At 35.2% G+C, this 18,287-nt stretch overlaps 1 protein-coding gene across 5 annotated transcripts in view; it reads right to left on the minus strand.

Moving 5' to 3' along the window:
• CD36 (CD36 molecule (CD36 blood group)) overlaps nucleotides 1–18,287 on the minus strand; it is a 191,877-nt gene that overhangs the window by 42,063 nt on the left and 131,527 nt on the right. For 2 of the 5 annotated variants that reach the window (XM_019031450.4, XM_019031448.4), the window contains exon 1: nucleotides 10,978–11,139. The exons of the other annotated variants lie outside the window; for them this stretch is intronic. The gene's annotated coding sequence lies outside the window, so the exon portion shown is untranslated. Of the gene's footprint in view, nucleotides 1–10,977; nucleotides 11,140–18,287 lie in introns of those variants that run through there. 5 annotated transcript variants of the gene reach the window in all.

Genomic DNA, 18,287 nt, shown 5'->3' on the forward strand with positions numbered 1-18,287 from the left:
GTAAAATGAGAAGCCTCAATCCCCAATTGTATTCCTCAGAAGTAACAAATGTTAAGTGTGTGTTAACCTTCCCCCACTAATTTTATAATTTTCTAAGGTATATTAGCCATTTTTATTTTAAAACATTTGTAACAATATCCTTTTCACCTTTTTTTCCATAAATTGCTTTGTCCCTTTCTTAATAATTAGTAGGAAAATAGTCTTCGGACATTTGACCATTTTTTTTTAATTTGACAATTTTTACTTTTCTGTTTGTATGTGTAACTTACAGAAATGTTTACATTTTTATTCCATAAACTTTGAGTCATTTCCTTTTGAGGATTGTATCATGCTTTGAAAGCCTTTATCCACTTTGAGCATTCAAAAAAAAATAAACTTTCTTTTAGCATTTGTATAGTTAAAAAAATCCTTTTAACAATACTTTTGGACAAGCTGATTCATGGAATGTAACACTTGTGAAATAAAAGAGGAAGAGTACAGTAAGTTGAGTAACAAATATTGCAACATATTTGAGAAGCAAATGACAGATGGGTAACAAGAGTTCTGGAAGAGGAATCACATGGCCCATGTGATTCTTTTATTAGCAATAGGATTTGTGAACTAGGCAAGACGTAATAATCATTGTATTCCTGTTGTCCTTTCTTGTTAAATGGGAAAACCTATAAAGTCTACCTACCTTTAAGCTGAAGATCAGATAGTAGATTTAAACTTTAAAATGTAAGGCTATATGCAGATACAAGAATATCTTATAGTAGTAGATACCATTTAAAAGAAAACTAAGCGTTTTTTTAACAGTTCAGCAAATGAAAAGAAGCATTTTAGTATAACTTGCATTGTAATTCTAGATTGAATGGGTGAACAAAGACTTGAAGAGCAAAGAACAATGAAGATGATCATACAATAACACAGTCAACACACAGTAGGAGCTTACTACCTGCCAGGTGTAGAGCTAAGTATTTCACATGTATTACCTTGCTGAATAATCATCTCTCCTTACTAGGCTCTTTAGATGACTAGCTGAGTTCACACAGCTAGTACTTGGCAGAACAAGGGCTGGAACCCAAACTGACTGACTGAAGGGCCTATACTCTTTTCTTCAAAGAAAAAAAAAGATACATTTATCCTTGATCAAAATCTAATTTTACATATTTTTCTCAAAATCTTTGCACAAGTTGAATAATTTTAACCTGATATTACATTAAGAGCAAAATAATGTCTAGACACAATAGAAAATGAACAGTGAACATAGGTAGGTGGCAATCAACAGAATTATTTTAGATTAAATAAAACATAAAATTTCATTCTACTGACCTATGAACTATCTCATAACATTAGTTACCAATGTAAAACCAGGCAACATTTATTTTATCACTTTAATCTTTAGGGAATATTAATCATGGAAATGTATACATACATACATTTAGGCACATACACACTTATGCTTATATATGTATAATATATGAACATTTTTCAGTTGCTAGCTCGTTACTTATAGAAGTATTAAAGTATTAGTATGTTCTAACTGCTTTATGAGTTGAGGAAGGACTTCACATGCAGTAATAAAAAATATCTATGTAATTTAAATATTAAATTGCAAAAGACAAGAGCATCATGTAATGCTAGTGAAATGCTGAGAGACTGAAATGGAGATTTCTAATATCACCTTTAAAAGAAAATTTCCAGAACATTATTAAAGGTGAAATTCCGAATATCAGAGTAACTTAGTTTAGACTTAAACCACATGGCCTAATGAATCAAAAGTCAGGATGAAAACAAACATACTGCATTAAAAGTAGAAAATAATCTTACCGATAGGTTTAATAGAAGTCATGCTTGTAACAGATTAAAGAGAGCACTTCTGTATATGTAGGTAGTTCTCATGTGGGCATGGCCAAATCATTATGTAAATTTTACAGGCCATCTAAAAATGTTGGCAGACCTAATTCTTACTTGAACAGCTTGCAAAAACAATTCTCTAAGTAGGAAAAAAAATTAGTCAACATTTAAATGATGGTAAGAAACATAAGGAAATGCCATGATCAGCATAGTTAGGTAAACTGTGTTCATAGAGTAGATAGGAAATTATTTGAGGAAAAAACAGAAACATTTAGGTAAAAGAATAACTAGGTCTCAAAGCATGGTGTGATGAAATAGCAGGAAAAAAATCAATAATTCATAGCCAAAACAAGCATTTAGTTGATGAGCACCAAGTTTTTTAAACGTTGAGAAAAAAATAGCAATTAATTAATTTTGAATTTTACCGGGCAGAAAGAAAAAATTCATTGTCATTAAGGGTACCACAAATTTTAGTTCTGAGAAATATTATAATAGCCCTGGATTAAAAAGGTGGTCCCTAAAGTGGAGTCTTTAAAATAAAATAAATAATTTTGAGAAGGTTCAGAGAAATAATTTAACTTTGCATTGGCTCTAGGCTTGGCCATAATGATGTGTTTTAAAATGCTAAAATATTAGGTTTTTCTTATTTTGTTTAAACCATAAAAAATTGATCAGCATGATGAATATATTAAAACAGAAAAATATAAAGAAATCAGATGAAGGATGACATAAAATGATTTTTTGTTCCATTTAATAAATACACACACTAAACCACACTGGCAAGTCTATCTTTTAAAAAATTATATTGACGTCTGCACCAGCTGATCATCTGTTACCTCAAGTTTAAAGATACAGAACACTTGGGCATTAGCTTCCTAAAAGACTGAAATACATATGCAGATATGCATGTGTATATACACACAAACGTTTTCCAGGAACACAGAAGCATGCCTGATTACATTTTTTTTTAAAGCTTGTGGGGTGAAGTTTCTAAGAAGCATACAAAAATAATTTAAAAGAAACACAGGAAATAATACATCTGTGATACCATTCTTGTTCTGTTTCGTTTTTTTTAAATGGAGAAGTGATCATTCTGCCCTGAGACTTCACAGAATTATTTGGCACAAACCCTGCACTTGAGTGGCACAGCAGCTTCTGCTAATAATTTCAAAGGAATATAAAACAATCTATCAAATCCTATAGTGAAATCATAACATCATTTTCCAGGTTGGTTCTCAAAAACCTTAAGGGAAGGTTTTGCTCTTGGACAAGCTTCAGTTTTCTGTCTTCCAAGAGACCAACAGGTTTAGTTTGGAGTGCTACTTCTCAAATGAATACCTTGCAATAACTTGACACATATTCTTAAGATTTCTAAGCATCTATAGAATTAACAGTGGGAACATCTTACACTAAATGCATTTTTGGTTTTAACAAAGCATTATACAATACTTTGTAAAAAAAATACAAATATGTGTGTTTTGTACATTATTTATATCATTTATGTATATATATAAAATATATATAAAACTTCCAGAAATGTTTTTCTGGAAATGTTATGAATTATTTAAATCACTTTGTTTATATCATGTTTACATGAGTATATTCTAGAAAATATTAGAATTCAGATAATGAAAAGTGGCAGACTACTATTCTATAATACATGAGACAAATATCTTAGAACTTCAGAATCATTCTAAAACATTGAAACCCTTCAACTGTCCTGTATGTGTCTTTGTGATAGCTGGTTATCTTCTTGAAATAAAAAAAAAAAATTGCAAACTTATCAGCAGTAGAGTAAAACCTTCACTTTGGAATTTCCACATTTAAATGTTGAATAATAGAGAAGTCTAACTTACCTATTAAACTTCATTTTAGCCCTGAAACTTAAGTAGCAGCATTTAAAATTTGCTTCACATTATGGAGCAGTTACAATGGACTTGATAAAATACTTTACCTTGTGGTTATGCAGAAAGAAATCTTTCATCCTTCTAACTCTCCTATGAAGGTTTAGTTATCATGAGCCCTGCCTTTATGAAAGTGTCTATCATCCTCATTGTTCTCCAGCAAACAAGGAAGGACTCAAACATGTTTGCTGTGATCATCCCATTTCAGATTCTGAATGTCACTTTTCTTTTGTATTCTGGGGTTGTGAATTAAGTAAACAATAGTAGGTATGGAATCTTAATTGCTACAGAATGTCACTCTCAAAAGACACCACTAGCCCTGCTACTTTTGCACTGCTCAATTTGTACTTAGATCCTCAGAGACTTCTCAGACACGATGTTTTGTTGGCTTTTGGAGCCCAAGGTCTCTCAGCTGTGTTATGTAGGTTTGCAAACTGTTCTATTCCACAGTGCCCCAGTTCATGGGTGAAGATAATAAATCTAAACTGAAATGTTTATGTTTTCTATGTTTCGGCATACTCTGCAATTCTCCTGTTGTTAACCACACTGTGCTTTCGTGTTCAGAGTGAATACTCTAAGCGTATTTATTTTCCCAAGCTGCATTTACAAGGCTTGGAGTGGCATCCTCCATGTAATGTATTCCAAGGAATAAGAACATTTTCTGGACTTGATCCAAGATCATTGCTAGGCCTGTTTTCCTCTCATTTTCAACAACCCCTCCGGGAAAATTGGGTAATCAAAATAGGCAGGAGGAAAGGAGCCTGCAGTGAACAAAAATTTGAGGTGAAATAAATCCATAAAAACATGGAAACCACACCATTTCTGGAATCCCAAATTAAAAGCATCAAGTATTTCCCATGCTATAGAGAAGCACATCCCAAAAGATTGGTTTTTATAATAAGCTTTCAGTATAGACTTTTCTCTTAATTTTTTCTTCTTTGATTATCCTACATTTGTCTGTTCTGTTGATTTTTGGCTATTTGACATCTCATTTTTATCTTAATTTTCTTTCAAAATGGTACCTGGTTTTAGGTATGTAAATTTGTAACTGTCTCCAAATCAACTTCATACAATTCCACAAAGAAAAACACAAATATCTCTAAATTAGAAGAAACTGTAAGTTCATTAGCTCTTCTACTCCTTTTATGGATGTGCTCATTTTATCCACTTAACAGATCCTTGTTTTGATGGGCATACCACCCCAGTGACAGTTTGACACACAATGATGGGTCCGCAAATATCATCAAAAAATATTTCAGCCAAAACTAAACCTTATTCTTCTACTTAGTCTCTTAACCTCACATTTAGCACCCTAAGTATTAAATATTTTAATTCTTCAAACTATTAAAATTCAAAAAATGAAGATGAAATTTGTGCTATTTACTAATTTTTCCCTAGCTTATCTGCCATGTCATCTAGGTTAGGTGAAAAATAAAAGAAATATAGCAGTGGTTTTCTTTCTAAGTCTTTTGATGCAAATTAATTACCTAGAATACTTTTTTTCATGATACCAAAAAAAAAAAAAGGCTACTATTGAATTTATCAGTCTCCAGACAATCTAGGTGAATAAGATTTAAACTAAAAATAGGCAATTTTTATTTTAGAATAATCCAATACACGAGTGTTAAGGTGTATGTTGAGGGATTTGCTTCTATTTGTACACATGAAGAACAATGAATAAATCTGACAAAATTCAGCCATCTCAGTTAACTGAATTATAACCTCTAAGGGCTAATTCAATATGCTTAAGCATTTTCCAGAGGAAAGAAAGCAACATTTCAAGACTTCACAACTCCACATCTATAATTCATCTTGTGTAGTGAGGAGTACCTTGTTTTCCAGAAAGTCTTGCTTGGCTGGTTAGTTTCCAGAGATGTCCTTTAACACTAAGTTCAGAGGGAAAGATTCGAAAGTTTCTCCACATGTTGATGTGGAGCTATTAATGTGTTATTGCCTCTAAAAATGTCAAGGTACTATTTAATATTCTCATTTAATTAAATAGAGAGTGTTATAGGACATTCATTTGCCCAGAACTCGTGAAAATGTGCTCCTTTGTTGAAAAGCAGTGGGAATTGATTTTTCTATCATCATCTATTCTCTATTCCAATCCCCACTGCTTATGTATAAGGAGGAAGCCTACAGCCATGCTGCTGGAGGCCCTCTTACAACCTCAAGGAAAGCCAGCCTGTGTCAAACCTACCATCCAAATAAGGAGAGAGCAGAGAAAGTTAAGAAGAGCCAGCAATCTGATCCACCTGTGCCGGAAGAGTGCTAACACTGGAGTTTTCAATTCTGTGGGCAAACCTGTCCTCCTATTGATTCAGCTAATTTAGGTTTGTGAAGGGAGAATAAATCTTGGGACCCCAAAATCATTAAGCTAAAAGAAAAAGTCAATCTAGGAACTGCTTAGGGCAAACCTGCCTCCCATTCTATTCAAAGTCATTCCTCTGCTCGCTGAGATAAAAGCTTATCTGATTGCCTTCTTTGGAGAAGCTAGTCAAAAACTCAAAAGAGTGCAACCATTTGTCTCTTATCTACCTATGACCTGGGACCCCCTGCCAACTTTGAGTTGTCCTGTATTTGCTTTGTGTTGTCCCACCTTTCCAGACTGAATCAATGTTCATCTTACATATGTTGATTGATGTCTCAGGTCTTCCTAAAATGCATAAAACCAAACTGTGCTCTGACTACCGTGGGTACATGGGATTAAATTAACTGGGATCTGTCTTAGGTATTTGGGGTTCACAGGTTGAAAGCACACAAGCTGATACCTTGTGATTCTATTTAAAACATAGGCATTAGATCACAGGTATTTTTAATAAACTAAAACACTTAATCAAACTTCTAGCTCGTAAGTGCAGTCAAGAAACATGGCTTATCCAGGTCTCTTAAAGGAGGAGAAAAAAAGTGTTTCTGCAATATGGTTTTCTACACTCTATGTAACAAATATAGATATTAATATAACATGAAGCACATATACCATGTGACTGTATTTTACTCATTTATATAGCTTTAGAATATTTTAGTGTTCCACTTATAGAAAGGATTCCAAAATAGCTCAATTCATCATCTGTTCATTCATAAGTAGCAAGAGAGTAGGTCACAATGAAACTCCCTATAACATATTACCAGGGATCATGCTGGTAGCATTTAGCATTATATTCCAGAGTTTTAAATAGTGCCTGATACCTAACAAGTGCTCAAATTTTTTTTAAAATTGATGCTGAATAAACGGTAACTCTATGTATCACAGCATAGATTTTTAAAAGACATGCATGTATATGTTAAATACTTTTGTAGGAGACGAAGTACCTTTGTTTATTCCAGTATCTGATCAAGTTTAAATGCACTGATGATTTTCCAGATGTGCATTTTTCATGTTTAATAGACATCATGCATGTAATGGAATAAAGAACAGATGTACTCTTTTTTAAGCAAAAATCTCAAGTAGCAAACAGGTAAATAGTTTGATTATTCCACATTAGAAAATATTCTTATAAAGGGCTTTAATTCTTCCCTTTCACAGGTATTAACTGTAATACAAGAATGAATGACATGCTTCTACACAATGAGCTTTTCCCAAATATTTTAAATGATGCAATGTACCAGTTGTGTTTATGTATCCATTGGCAGAAACAGACATATTGATTAAAATAAAGTGTTGTAAAATGTATTAAAATAATTCAGTCACACCAAAAAGCATGATTAAACACTAAATGTGTATCATTAAATAGTTGTATTGTTTTGCTTTTGCCTGTTGAAAATCCTCTCCAAGTCTTCTGAATATTTGTAACCTACCACCTAATTTTTTTTTACATGCCGATCTACTATCTCCTTAAAGGCTAACACACATGATCCCTTGATAAGAGTTTGATTCCTTTGGGTTGTTTAGTGTTCTGGACTGCTCATTTATTCTGTTAAAGAGCAGTGGGTCTGTAGTCTAAGTAAAAAAAAAAAAGCCCCTCTTTTAAGGGAGGGGGTGAATATGGTGTACTAATTGGAGGCTTAAGCAAGGACCCCTGGGAATTGGCTTTTCTGTTCCAATGAGAATTAATTCCAAGAAAATAACCTAAGTTCTCTCTTTGTACTTGTTTCCCTCTGTGAGATGAGACATATCGTCAACCACAGGGGCATAGCCTAGTTGAACTGATGTACTAGAGGATTCAAAAATAACTTCATCATTTGCAGAATTACGAGGCAATGGATAAAATATAAAGAAAAAATTTAAAATATAATCAAATGTAGCATTGTCCTGTAAAAACCTGAGTCAGACTGATTGTTTCAATCTCAAGAGAACCTTTAATATGATGAAGTCTTAAATATCAAAACAAAATGCATAAATGCCAAAACCCAGGAGAAAAGGACAGTAAATAGAACCTTGTAATAGTCTGTCTCAGGAGAGAATGCTGGCTCTGCTTCTGCTATTGACTGTGATAAAAACAAAAAGTTGGAATCAATAGGGAGATAAGATGAATGCAATACTTACATATGAAGAGGTACAGAGAAGATTGTAGTTTATATATAGTGTAAAACAATAGAACTTGTTAGCATGTAAAACAACAGAACCTAAAAGCATGACTAAAATCAGAAAGGGCAAAATTTTTGTAAATGTACTACAGGGAACAAATACTCAAACAAAGGTTGAGAATATGTTCCCTAATGTCTTTCCCACAATTGCAAAAATGTACTTTTCAAGTAAAGTGGTTTTCTAATACATTTGTGTATCAGATTACGTGGTATATTAAGACATAAGATTTTAAAAATACATAATACTGTAAAATCTTACAATTATATATGAAGTTTGTAATGTAAAACAAAATTATTAAATTATACTATATATACATAAATTTATCTATTAATTGGATAGAAGTATTAAAGCTAAATTTGCAGACCATTTTTTTAGCACATAGATAATAGACTGTACTAGTTTCGTTTTATCATGCTTTAAATATAGTACAAATCATAAACCACGTACTGTAGATTTAAGCTAAGGCAATGGCCTGGTAACCGGCAGACAGTGTAAATTGGAAATCTAAAAATACATTCAGAATTTAAGCTTCATTTTCATGTAGTTCTAGACCATTATAAATCATAATTTATTATTTTCAAAATTTGATAAATATTTAGCTCAATAGTGTAAATAATATAATACTAGTATGATAGAAGAACTTATCTGAATATTCTTACCAGCAAAATATGGAGATTTGCCACAATGCCAGCTAAGTTAGTTTTGCAGTCACTAATAAATTGGGTTGCCATAGCAAGCCCACAGTCGCTGAGTTTCTAAGCAACCTGAGACTCCACAGACTGCAGATAGTTAGGAGTCCACTGATCTTTCATCATCCCTTAAGGAAAAATACAAAAATCTGTGCTACCAAACTCAATGGCAGATCCCCTGATTACCCAGGAGAACAGTGATTTCTGTAAAATACCCCCCTGTATTGATACTCATTTAATTTATTGAATAATAATATTTGTCCTGGGGAATTATTGGATTATTCGCAGTGCTAAGTGGATGAAGTTAGTTACAGGAAATGGTCAGTGCCTGGTACGTATTGGGCAGACAAATATTTGTTGAATCAATGAACAAAATGCAATATATCATCCAATTCTTTAGAGACAGTCATTTACATAATACTAGCCTTCATAAATTCCTTGCCTTTTCATATAAACATATATCTGTTTAGTAGCATTACTATACAGTACATCACTTCAATTTCTTTGTTTCTAATTATTGTAGCATAGGTAACGTGGGTAATTATAAATCAATAATTCTTTGAGGTCTTCTGTTGAAATATTTAATCACAGCTTGTCTAGAATACTTGAGTCACAATACTAGCCATCCAAATGACAAATAGAATTGCACAGATCTGAAATACAAGCAAGGTTATGATTTTTTGAATGAGCATGCATTAGCATTTCCTGCGTCTGTCTATAAACACCTTCTTCAGTCACTTATCTTCACACAATGCCCACTGCGGCAAACCATGGCCTCCTGTAATCTCTTTTAATACATCAGGCTCAGTTTCCAACTGTTCTAGATCATCACAACAAAGTTAAGGCATATAGTTTGTTTCTATAGAACAATGTATCACAATACAAGTCCAAATAAAATGTAACCAATAGAAATAATCATGTGTGACCAGCAAAACAATTATACCTGTAATCTGTAAAATTTTAGCTAGTTCCAGTACCCCCCATTTTTCTATATTTCCCAGTATCATTCTGTGTAGCTAATTCTTACCATGGAAAACATGTTAGAAATGGTTTGCAAATTGAAAACTGTCTTTAATGGCTAATTTTTTAAAACATTACTTCATATATCCTATTGGCTGTTGTAACAAAGATTCACTAGCCCAAGCCAATACAATGACTAAATTATCTAACCTGAAAGTAAAATAAATGTTCAAAGTCACCTCTCAAACAAGTCACAGTAGTCACTGTGACCATGCCAGGAATGCCAGCAGCAGAGACTGCGTGTGACCTCTACTTGTCACTATTGAACATCAAAAGCAGGGGAGGATAGATTCTGCTTGCTCCAACATTGAGAAGTCAACCACTCTGTCTTACAATATTAATATAGGAGAATCTAAATTTTTATAATCATATTCATTATAATACATCTTTGGCTAAAAAGTGACTATCTATAACTTAACAGTCTTCCTAGGGTATACTAGGAAGTATATCCTACTATTGTATTACTGTATTTTTGGTAGAGACAGGAGACAGGGTTTTGCCATGTTTTCCAGGCTGGTCTCGAACTCCTGGCCTCAAAGTGCTGGGATGACCATATCTGGCAGGATATATATATTCCTAAGAATAAAAGATGGCTGCACACGAATTTGCCCTATTAAGATATTCCTCCACTGTTGCATGCATATAAGCATGTGTATGTTGGAGCACTTAGATTATTTCAAATATTTTTGAATGCCTTCTTACCACTTATTAACATAACAATTACTGAGAACTCATAGTAAAAATCATGTGACTCATCCCTCTACTTTCTTTTAGATACAACTTCTTATTTAAAAGTTTGAAACAGGCTGCCTAAATGCCTACAATACTCCATAAATTCTACGCCCTGAGAGGAGAGAGAGAAATGCAAATATATATTAAACTGGACAAGAAGAAAGCAAAAGTCAGATCAAAGTAGGAAATTTTAAGTACTGCAAGCAAAGTGTGAAATCTTACATATTTAGATTAGGTAACTTTACTGTGATTACACAGGCATAATTACCATTAGAAGTCCGATGAAAGAGCACAAGGCCACAAATGTTAATGCACTTTCCGAATGCTAGTTGGGAAGACCAGGGAATTAACACCGAAGACTCTGGTTGTGTTTGCCCCAAGTGCTGGGTCAAATCACTGCTGTCCATCAGTCAGTCCCACCTCCTAGTGTCGAAGAATGGCTGTGGAATTTTGATTGACACTCCTGTGAGACAGTGGTATTCCTAAACCAAAGTAAATCCTGCAGCCAGTGTTTGTTAACCTCTCCAGCTTAAAAATGAGTTGCTCTTCACCCTAGTTCCTTCCTTTAAAAAAAGAAACAATTACTCTGTGACGTCTAAAAGCACACAGAAACAGTCCCCTCTCCAGGGATATCCCTACTTTCTCATAGTAATTCCCTTGATTCATTCCATCCTGTGTCTTTGTTAGAGGACTTTACAGTCCTCCTAGGAACCACATAACAACATGTATCCTGGTCTGGGAGAAGAAACAAAGCATCAGTGAATATTCCAGTTTGTGGAAAGCTGGAGATGAGGGCAACCTTGGGCAGGGCCCAGCAAGACTAACAAGTTCAGGCTTATAATAGCTGTTTATTTTGCAGTATGAAAGAATTAAGCAATATTTGATGGGTACAATATTGTATATGCAACACAAATCGAATAAATTAAAACAAAAATAAATACACCCTAAAAATAAGTATTAATTACAGTATATGCTAAATGAGACCAAAAATATGGCTTTTTCCCAGAACACTTAAGGCAGTCAAAGAATATTGATGAAATACATCCTCATACACTCACATACTGAATTAATATTTATCACATGGTCACTATATGCTCAGAACTCTGCCACAAAGTGGAAGAAAATGTGACCCTTACTGTGAGGATTTCTATAATGTACTTCAAATACTTTGATATATATTATTGTGTATATATGAGAGTTTGGTATTTTTAGTCTACTTTCATGAAGTGGACAGTCACCCTGGTTGAGAACATTCATTCTAGAGCTGGTCCCTAGCCTTTAATAGAAGTCCAAAATTTAGTTATTTTTTATCTCTTTAGAACAGAAGATTGGTATAATAAATACTAACAATGAGATCTTCAATAGAGAAATTAATGGTATCAGAGATTTATGAACCAGCTAGAATTATTACTAGATAAGTCTCTACTTTTACATAACAGAGTAAAAAAAAAAAAAAAAGTCTACCAAGGACTGTTGTCTAAAGTTTAGTTCAGAGATAGCCTGTTGTCTAGCTATAGATTTTAGAGCATTCTTGGTTATTGAAGTTACCAATATTTACCAAGACAACCCAATAATGCTGTCTGTCCAAATTGGTCTAGGTACTTAAGTGTTGCTAGGTAGTTTCAAGGAGTTCATATTCTGGAGATGCAGCTTATACGCACAGGACAATTCTTTATATAAATGCAGGGGTAGAAGACCACAAACTCTCCTGGACTAATAGGAAATGCACATTTGTTCGGATATAAATAGCTGTGACTCATAGTTTAAGGAACTTTCCCCTACTTCTGTGTAGAATACATTTCTTCTCTTTCCTTTCTTATTTTCTCACTGCAGACATCTAGTCCTACAAATGAGGGTTCAGAGACCCCCAGAGTTACAAACACTTGTTCTAAATCATCCTAATGATTATTTTTAAAAATGTAACTAGAATATTGCTTCGTTTTGCTCTTTTTTCTATTTCCACTTTTTATCTCTTTTTAACACCTTTCTCCAAGTTCTGCTGTAATGTTTGAGACAGTATTGCTTTGATTTTTGGTGGATGCCATTATTCCTCTTTGTTCTCCTTCAGCAATGCTAGTAATGTAAGATTTTTCTTCGTGGTCTCTTTGCAAGCCAGGGACCCTCGGCTAGCCATGCCCCACCTGGGCCTCTCTTGGCCACACTAGCATGTCCCAGCTTATACCAGCATTCAGCATTTCCCAAGCTCTTGTCTCATGCCCCAGAAGAATGAGGATATGGTGAATATTGAAGGGTGAGGAAGACAGAAAATAATTTTATTGAGTGATGGAACAGCTTTCAGCAAAGAGGAGATGCAGGGGTGATCCCCCCACCTGAAGGTGGGAAAGTCCCCCATGTGGCTGGGTATGGGAACTTTTACGGACTCAGAATGGGGAGTGTATGCTGGTTGTAAAAAAGGTTAAAGCACAGACACCACTCAAAGGTGGGCACGAGAGTGTGAAAAACCAATTTGGAAAGGGAAGGTATATATAAAATAGGTGAAGGGTGGGGATCAATCAGAGGAAAGCACGCCAAACAGGAAGACAAGTTCTCAATGCAGTCTGAGGGTTTAACTTGTAGCGTGGCTTTCAGGCTTTAAACTGTCTTCGGCTAGAGGTGGGATTCAGTGGGGACCTGCCACTATCTGCCTAGGCATTTGGCTGCCTCTTGCCACTCTCGCTAGTTAACTTAATATTAAGCTCTTGGATAACTGGAATAATACCTCTTTTTCATTTCCATACACTGTTACTAGTGGCCTGTTACTAGTATGAAGTTAATTTTTAAAATTATTTTGATTCTCTAGTGTTCTTTGGATTTTTTTAAAAAAATATAAATGACTTTTAAATTATTTAAATTATTAAACATAATACCTTATTTTTGTTCTAAAACATTTATTTATTTTGTCCCTCACATGTGAGACAACTTGAAAAATTCTATCAAATGATACAGAAGGGGACAAATATTTATTCACCTATTACCACGAGTCAGCTATCATGTTAAATGCTTCCATGTATTATTTGTCCCAAAGCATTCTATAAATTATTGCTAGTCACATGTTTACAGATGAGATAACACTAGAAAATGTTAAGAAAATTAGATAAATGTAAACATGCCCAGAATATAGGCATCCTCTGCAGATACTGGAAGTTTGGTTTCAGACTGCTGTAATATACTGAATATCACAATAAACTGAGTCACACAAATTTTGTTTCCCACTGCATAGAAAAGTATGTTTACCCTATACTGCAGTCTATTAAGTGTGCCATACCATTAAAAAATGTACATACTTTAAAATACCTTATTGCTAAAAAAAAGCTAACAATTATAATAATCTTTTTGCTGGTAGGGAATCTTGCCTGGATATTGATGGCTACTGACTGATCTAGGTGGTGGTTGCTGAAGGTCAGGGTTGCTGTGGCAGTTTCTTAAAATGAGACAATAAAGTTTGCCACATCACTTGGAAAAATTGTTTGCCTTTTCTATAGCATGCAATGCTGGTTGATAGCATTTTACCCAAAGTAGAACTTCTTTTAAAACTGGGACAATCCTCTCAAACCCTGCCACTGCTTCATCAACCAACTTTATGTAATATTATAAATTCTTTGTTGTCACATGTGGTGTTATGATATATATTGGTTTTTGTCCACCTTTTCTGGTTCATATTTCCCTTAACCCTAGTTACAGATTTTTTGTTATCATGTATATCAGGCCTCAGAAAACAGAATCTCCCTCTAGCCCTCCTTTCACTTGCCCCAAGGCAGGACCCTAATCTTTCCCCTCTCTTCTGATTGTTAGTCTCAAGACTCTCCCCAGACAGGATCCCACCCTACATCCTGGGGGAAGGAATGCTGAAGTCAGGAAGCTTCCATAAAAACTCAAGAGGACTGGGTTTGGTGAGCTTCTTGATAGCTGAATGCTTGGAGGTTCCTGGAGGGTGACATGCCAGGGAGGGCATGGAAGCTCCACACACCTTCCCCCATACCTTGCCTGATCCATCTCTTCATTTGTATCCTTTATAATAAACTGGTAAACATAAATAAGCATTTCCCTGACTTCTGTCAGCTGCTTCAAGCAAATTAATCAAACCCAAAGAGGGGGTAATGAGAACCCCAACTTGAAGCTGGTCGGTAGTCCTGGAGACTTGGACTTGTGACTAGTGTTGAAAGAAGGGGGCAATCTTGGGGACTAAGCTCCCAACCTGTGGGATCTAACTATTTCCATGTAGATAGTGTCGGAACGAGTTGGATGACATCCAGCTGGTGTTTGCTGCTTGGTGTGTGTGTGTGGAAAACCCCCACACTTCTTGTCATCGAACTCTGCTTTTGTGATGATTGTTGTGGCATGAGGCAGAGGAAAAACATGGTTTAGAAAGTTTTTCCCTACACATCATGTCAACAGTGTTCATAGCATCTTCACCAGGAGATTTCATCTAAAAAAAAACAAAAACAAAAACACTTTCTTTGCTCAATTAGAAAAGCTTCTTCTTCTTCACTGAAGTTTTATCATGAGATTGCACCAATGCAGTCACATCTTCAGGCTTCACTTCTAATTCTAGTTTTCTTGCTATTTTCACCACATCTATAGTTATTTCCTTCTCTGAAGTCTTGTAACCCTCAGTCATCCATGATGGTTGCAATCAACTTCTTCCAAACTCCTGTTGATGTTGATATTTCAACCTTTCCTATGAATCACAAATATTATCAATGGCATCTGGAATGGTGAATTACTTTCAGTTGGTTTTCAATTTACTTTGTCCAGATCCATCACATGAATTACTATCCATGGAAATTATAGCCTTTTTTTTCTTTTTCTGTTTTGAGACAGAGTCTTACTCTGTCACCCAGGCTGGAGTGCAGTGGTGCAAAATAGGCTCACTGCAATCTCTGCCTCCTGGGTTCAAGCGATTCTCCTGCCTCAGCCTCTCGAGTAGCTGGGACTACAGGTATGTACCATCATGCCTGGCTAATTTTTGTGTTTTTAGTAGAGACAGAGTTTTGCAATGTTGGCCAGGCTAGTCTTAAACTCCTGACCTCAAGTGACCACCCACCTCCTATTTCTTAAGTAATAAGTCTTGAAAGTCAAAATGACTCTGATCTCTGGGCTATAAAACTGATGTTGTGTTAGCAAGCATGAAAACAACATTAATTTTATTGGACATAACCATCAAAGCTCTCAGATGACCAGCTGCATTGTTAATCATCAGTTGTATTTTGAAAGAAATCCTTTTATCCTGAGCAGTAGGTCTCAACAGTGGACTTAAATTATTCAGTAAACTATGCTGTAAACGGATGTGCTGGCATCCAGGCTTTGTTGTTCCGTTTATAAAGCTCAAGCAAAGCAGACTTTGAATCATTCTGAAGGGCCCTAGGATTTTTATAATGGTTGTAAGCAATGGTTTCAATTTAAAGTCACCAGCTGCATTAGCCCCTAACTAGAGAGTCAGCCTGTCCTTTGAAGGTTTGAAACCAGGCATTGACTTCTCCTCACCAGCTATGGAAGTCCTAAATGGCACCTTTTTCCAATGGAAGGCTGTTTTGTCTGCACTGAAAATCTATTGTTTAGTGTAGCCACCTTCACTAATGATCTTAGCTAGATCTTCCAGATAACTTGCTGCAGCTTCTTCACTTGATGTTTTATCTTGCACTTTTATGTTATGGAGACAGCTTCTTTCCTTAAACCTCATGAATCAACCTCTGTGAGCTTCACACTTTTCTTCTGCAGCTTTCTCACCTCTTTTACTTTCATAGAATCGAAGTGAGTAAAGACCTTCCTCTGGATTGGGCTCTGTCTTACAGGAATATTGTAGCTGATTTAATCTATCCAGACCATTCAAACTTTCTCTATATCAGCAATAAGGCAGTTTGACTTTCTTATCCTTTGTGTGTTCACTGGGGTAGCACTTTTAATTTCCTTCAAGAACATCTTCTTTGCATTTACAACTTAGCTAACTGTTTGGTGTCAGAGGCCTAGGTTTCATCCTATCTTAGCTTTCAATATGCCTTCCTCACTAAGTTTAATCACTTCTAGTTTTTTTATTTAAAGAGATGTGTGACACTTCCATTCACTTGAACATTAGAGGCCATTGTAGGGTTATAAATTGACCTAGTTTCAATATAGTCATGTCTCAGGGACTAGGGTGGCTCCAGGAAAGGGAACAAGAAAGGGGAACAGTGTAGCAGTCAGAACACAATACACAACACTCTTTAAGTGTCACTATTTTCAGAGTATTACAAATGGCAAAAATGATGCTCTATGAGGTTAGCTAAATTGCTCAAAGACGAACAGTGCTGAGCTAAGAGTTAAATGCTGGCTGCTGCATTCAGACCATGAATGCAGGGTCTAAACATATATATCACACTATAATCTATTACTATCCATATGAAACAGTGTAAAAAAAACCAAAAGCATTTATGAAATTTATAAACTCTCTCCTAACAATATTCATGAAAGAACATGTACTGTGCATGACAGAAAATAGTAATCATCTTTACATAAATGGAATAAAGTTCTGTCCTAAACTAAGTAATTTTTCCAATGAATTTAGGCATGACCAACTTTTGGCACTTTACTATCTTATCAGTCTGACCTTTCTTTAATGACAAACCCCTAGAAGACCGCAGCACAGATGTAATTGAAAAGAATATCATAGTCAAGTGAGAAATAGAAACTTCAGCATCCAATGTACGTTTGAAGAGCTTGTTTTTCTCACAACAATTTTTTTTTTTTTTTTTGGAGACACAGTCTCGCTCTGTCATTCAGACTGGAGTGCAGTGGCACAATCTCGGCTCACTGCAAGCTTTGCCTTATGGGTTTAAGCGATTCTCTAGCTTCAGTCTCCCAAGTAGCTGGGACTACAAGCGCCCGCCACCATGCCCGGCTAATTTATTTATTTTTATTAGTGATGGGGTTTTGCCATGTTGGCCAGGCTGGTTTCGAACTCCTGACCTCAGATGATCCACCCACCTCAGGCTCCCAAAGTGCTGGGATTACAGGTGTGAGCCACCGTGCCTGGCCCTTCACAGCAGTTTTACTCTTTAAAAATTATTTTGAGGATACATATATTTTATTTTATTTTTTTTAACTTTTAAGTTCAGGGGTACACATGCAGGATGCAGGTTTGTTACACAGGTAAACTGTGTCACGGAGGTTTGTTCTATAGATTATTTCATCACCCAGGTATTAAGCCTAGTACGCATTAATGATTTTTACTGATTCTCTCCCTCCACTGTCCACCCTCTGAAAGGCCCCCATGTGTGTTGTTCCCCTGTGTGTGAGGACACATATATTTTAATTTTCAAAAATTGAACTCATGTAAATTAGAATAGGACATACTATGACAGAAGTTACTTCCACTCTTTCCACCTCATCTCTCCTCACTGAGCTCTGATTTTGTGTTAGATATTTCATGTCTATGTGATTATAAAACCTCTCCCAAGCTACATAGGTTGAATATTGATTAGTTTTAGCCACAATTCTCCTTGATAATGAGATGTATAGCAAGCATATAACAAAATGCTGACATTGAGGCATAAAAACAAGTCAGCTACAGAGCTGTAGTGATAGTTTTCTGTTTTAAAAGAC

Source organism: Gorilla gorilla, chromosome 6 (assembly GCF_029281585.2).
Source record: "Gorilla gorilla gorilla isolate KB3781 chromosome 6, NHGRI_mGorGor1-v2.1_pri, whole genome shotgun sequence".
NCBI lineage: Eukaryota > Metazoa > Chordata > Mammalia > Primates > Hominidae > Gorilla > Gorilla gorilla.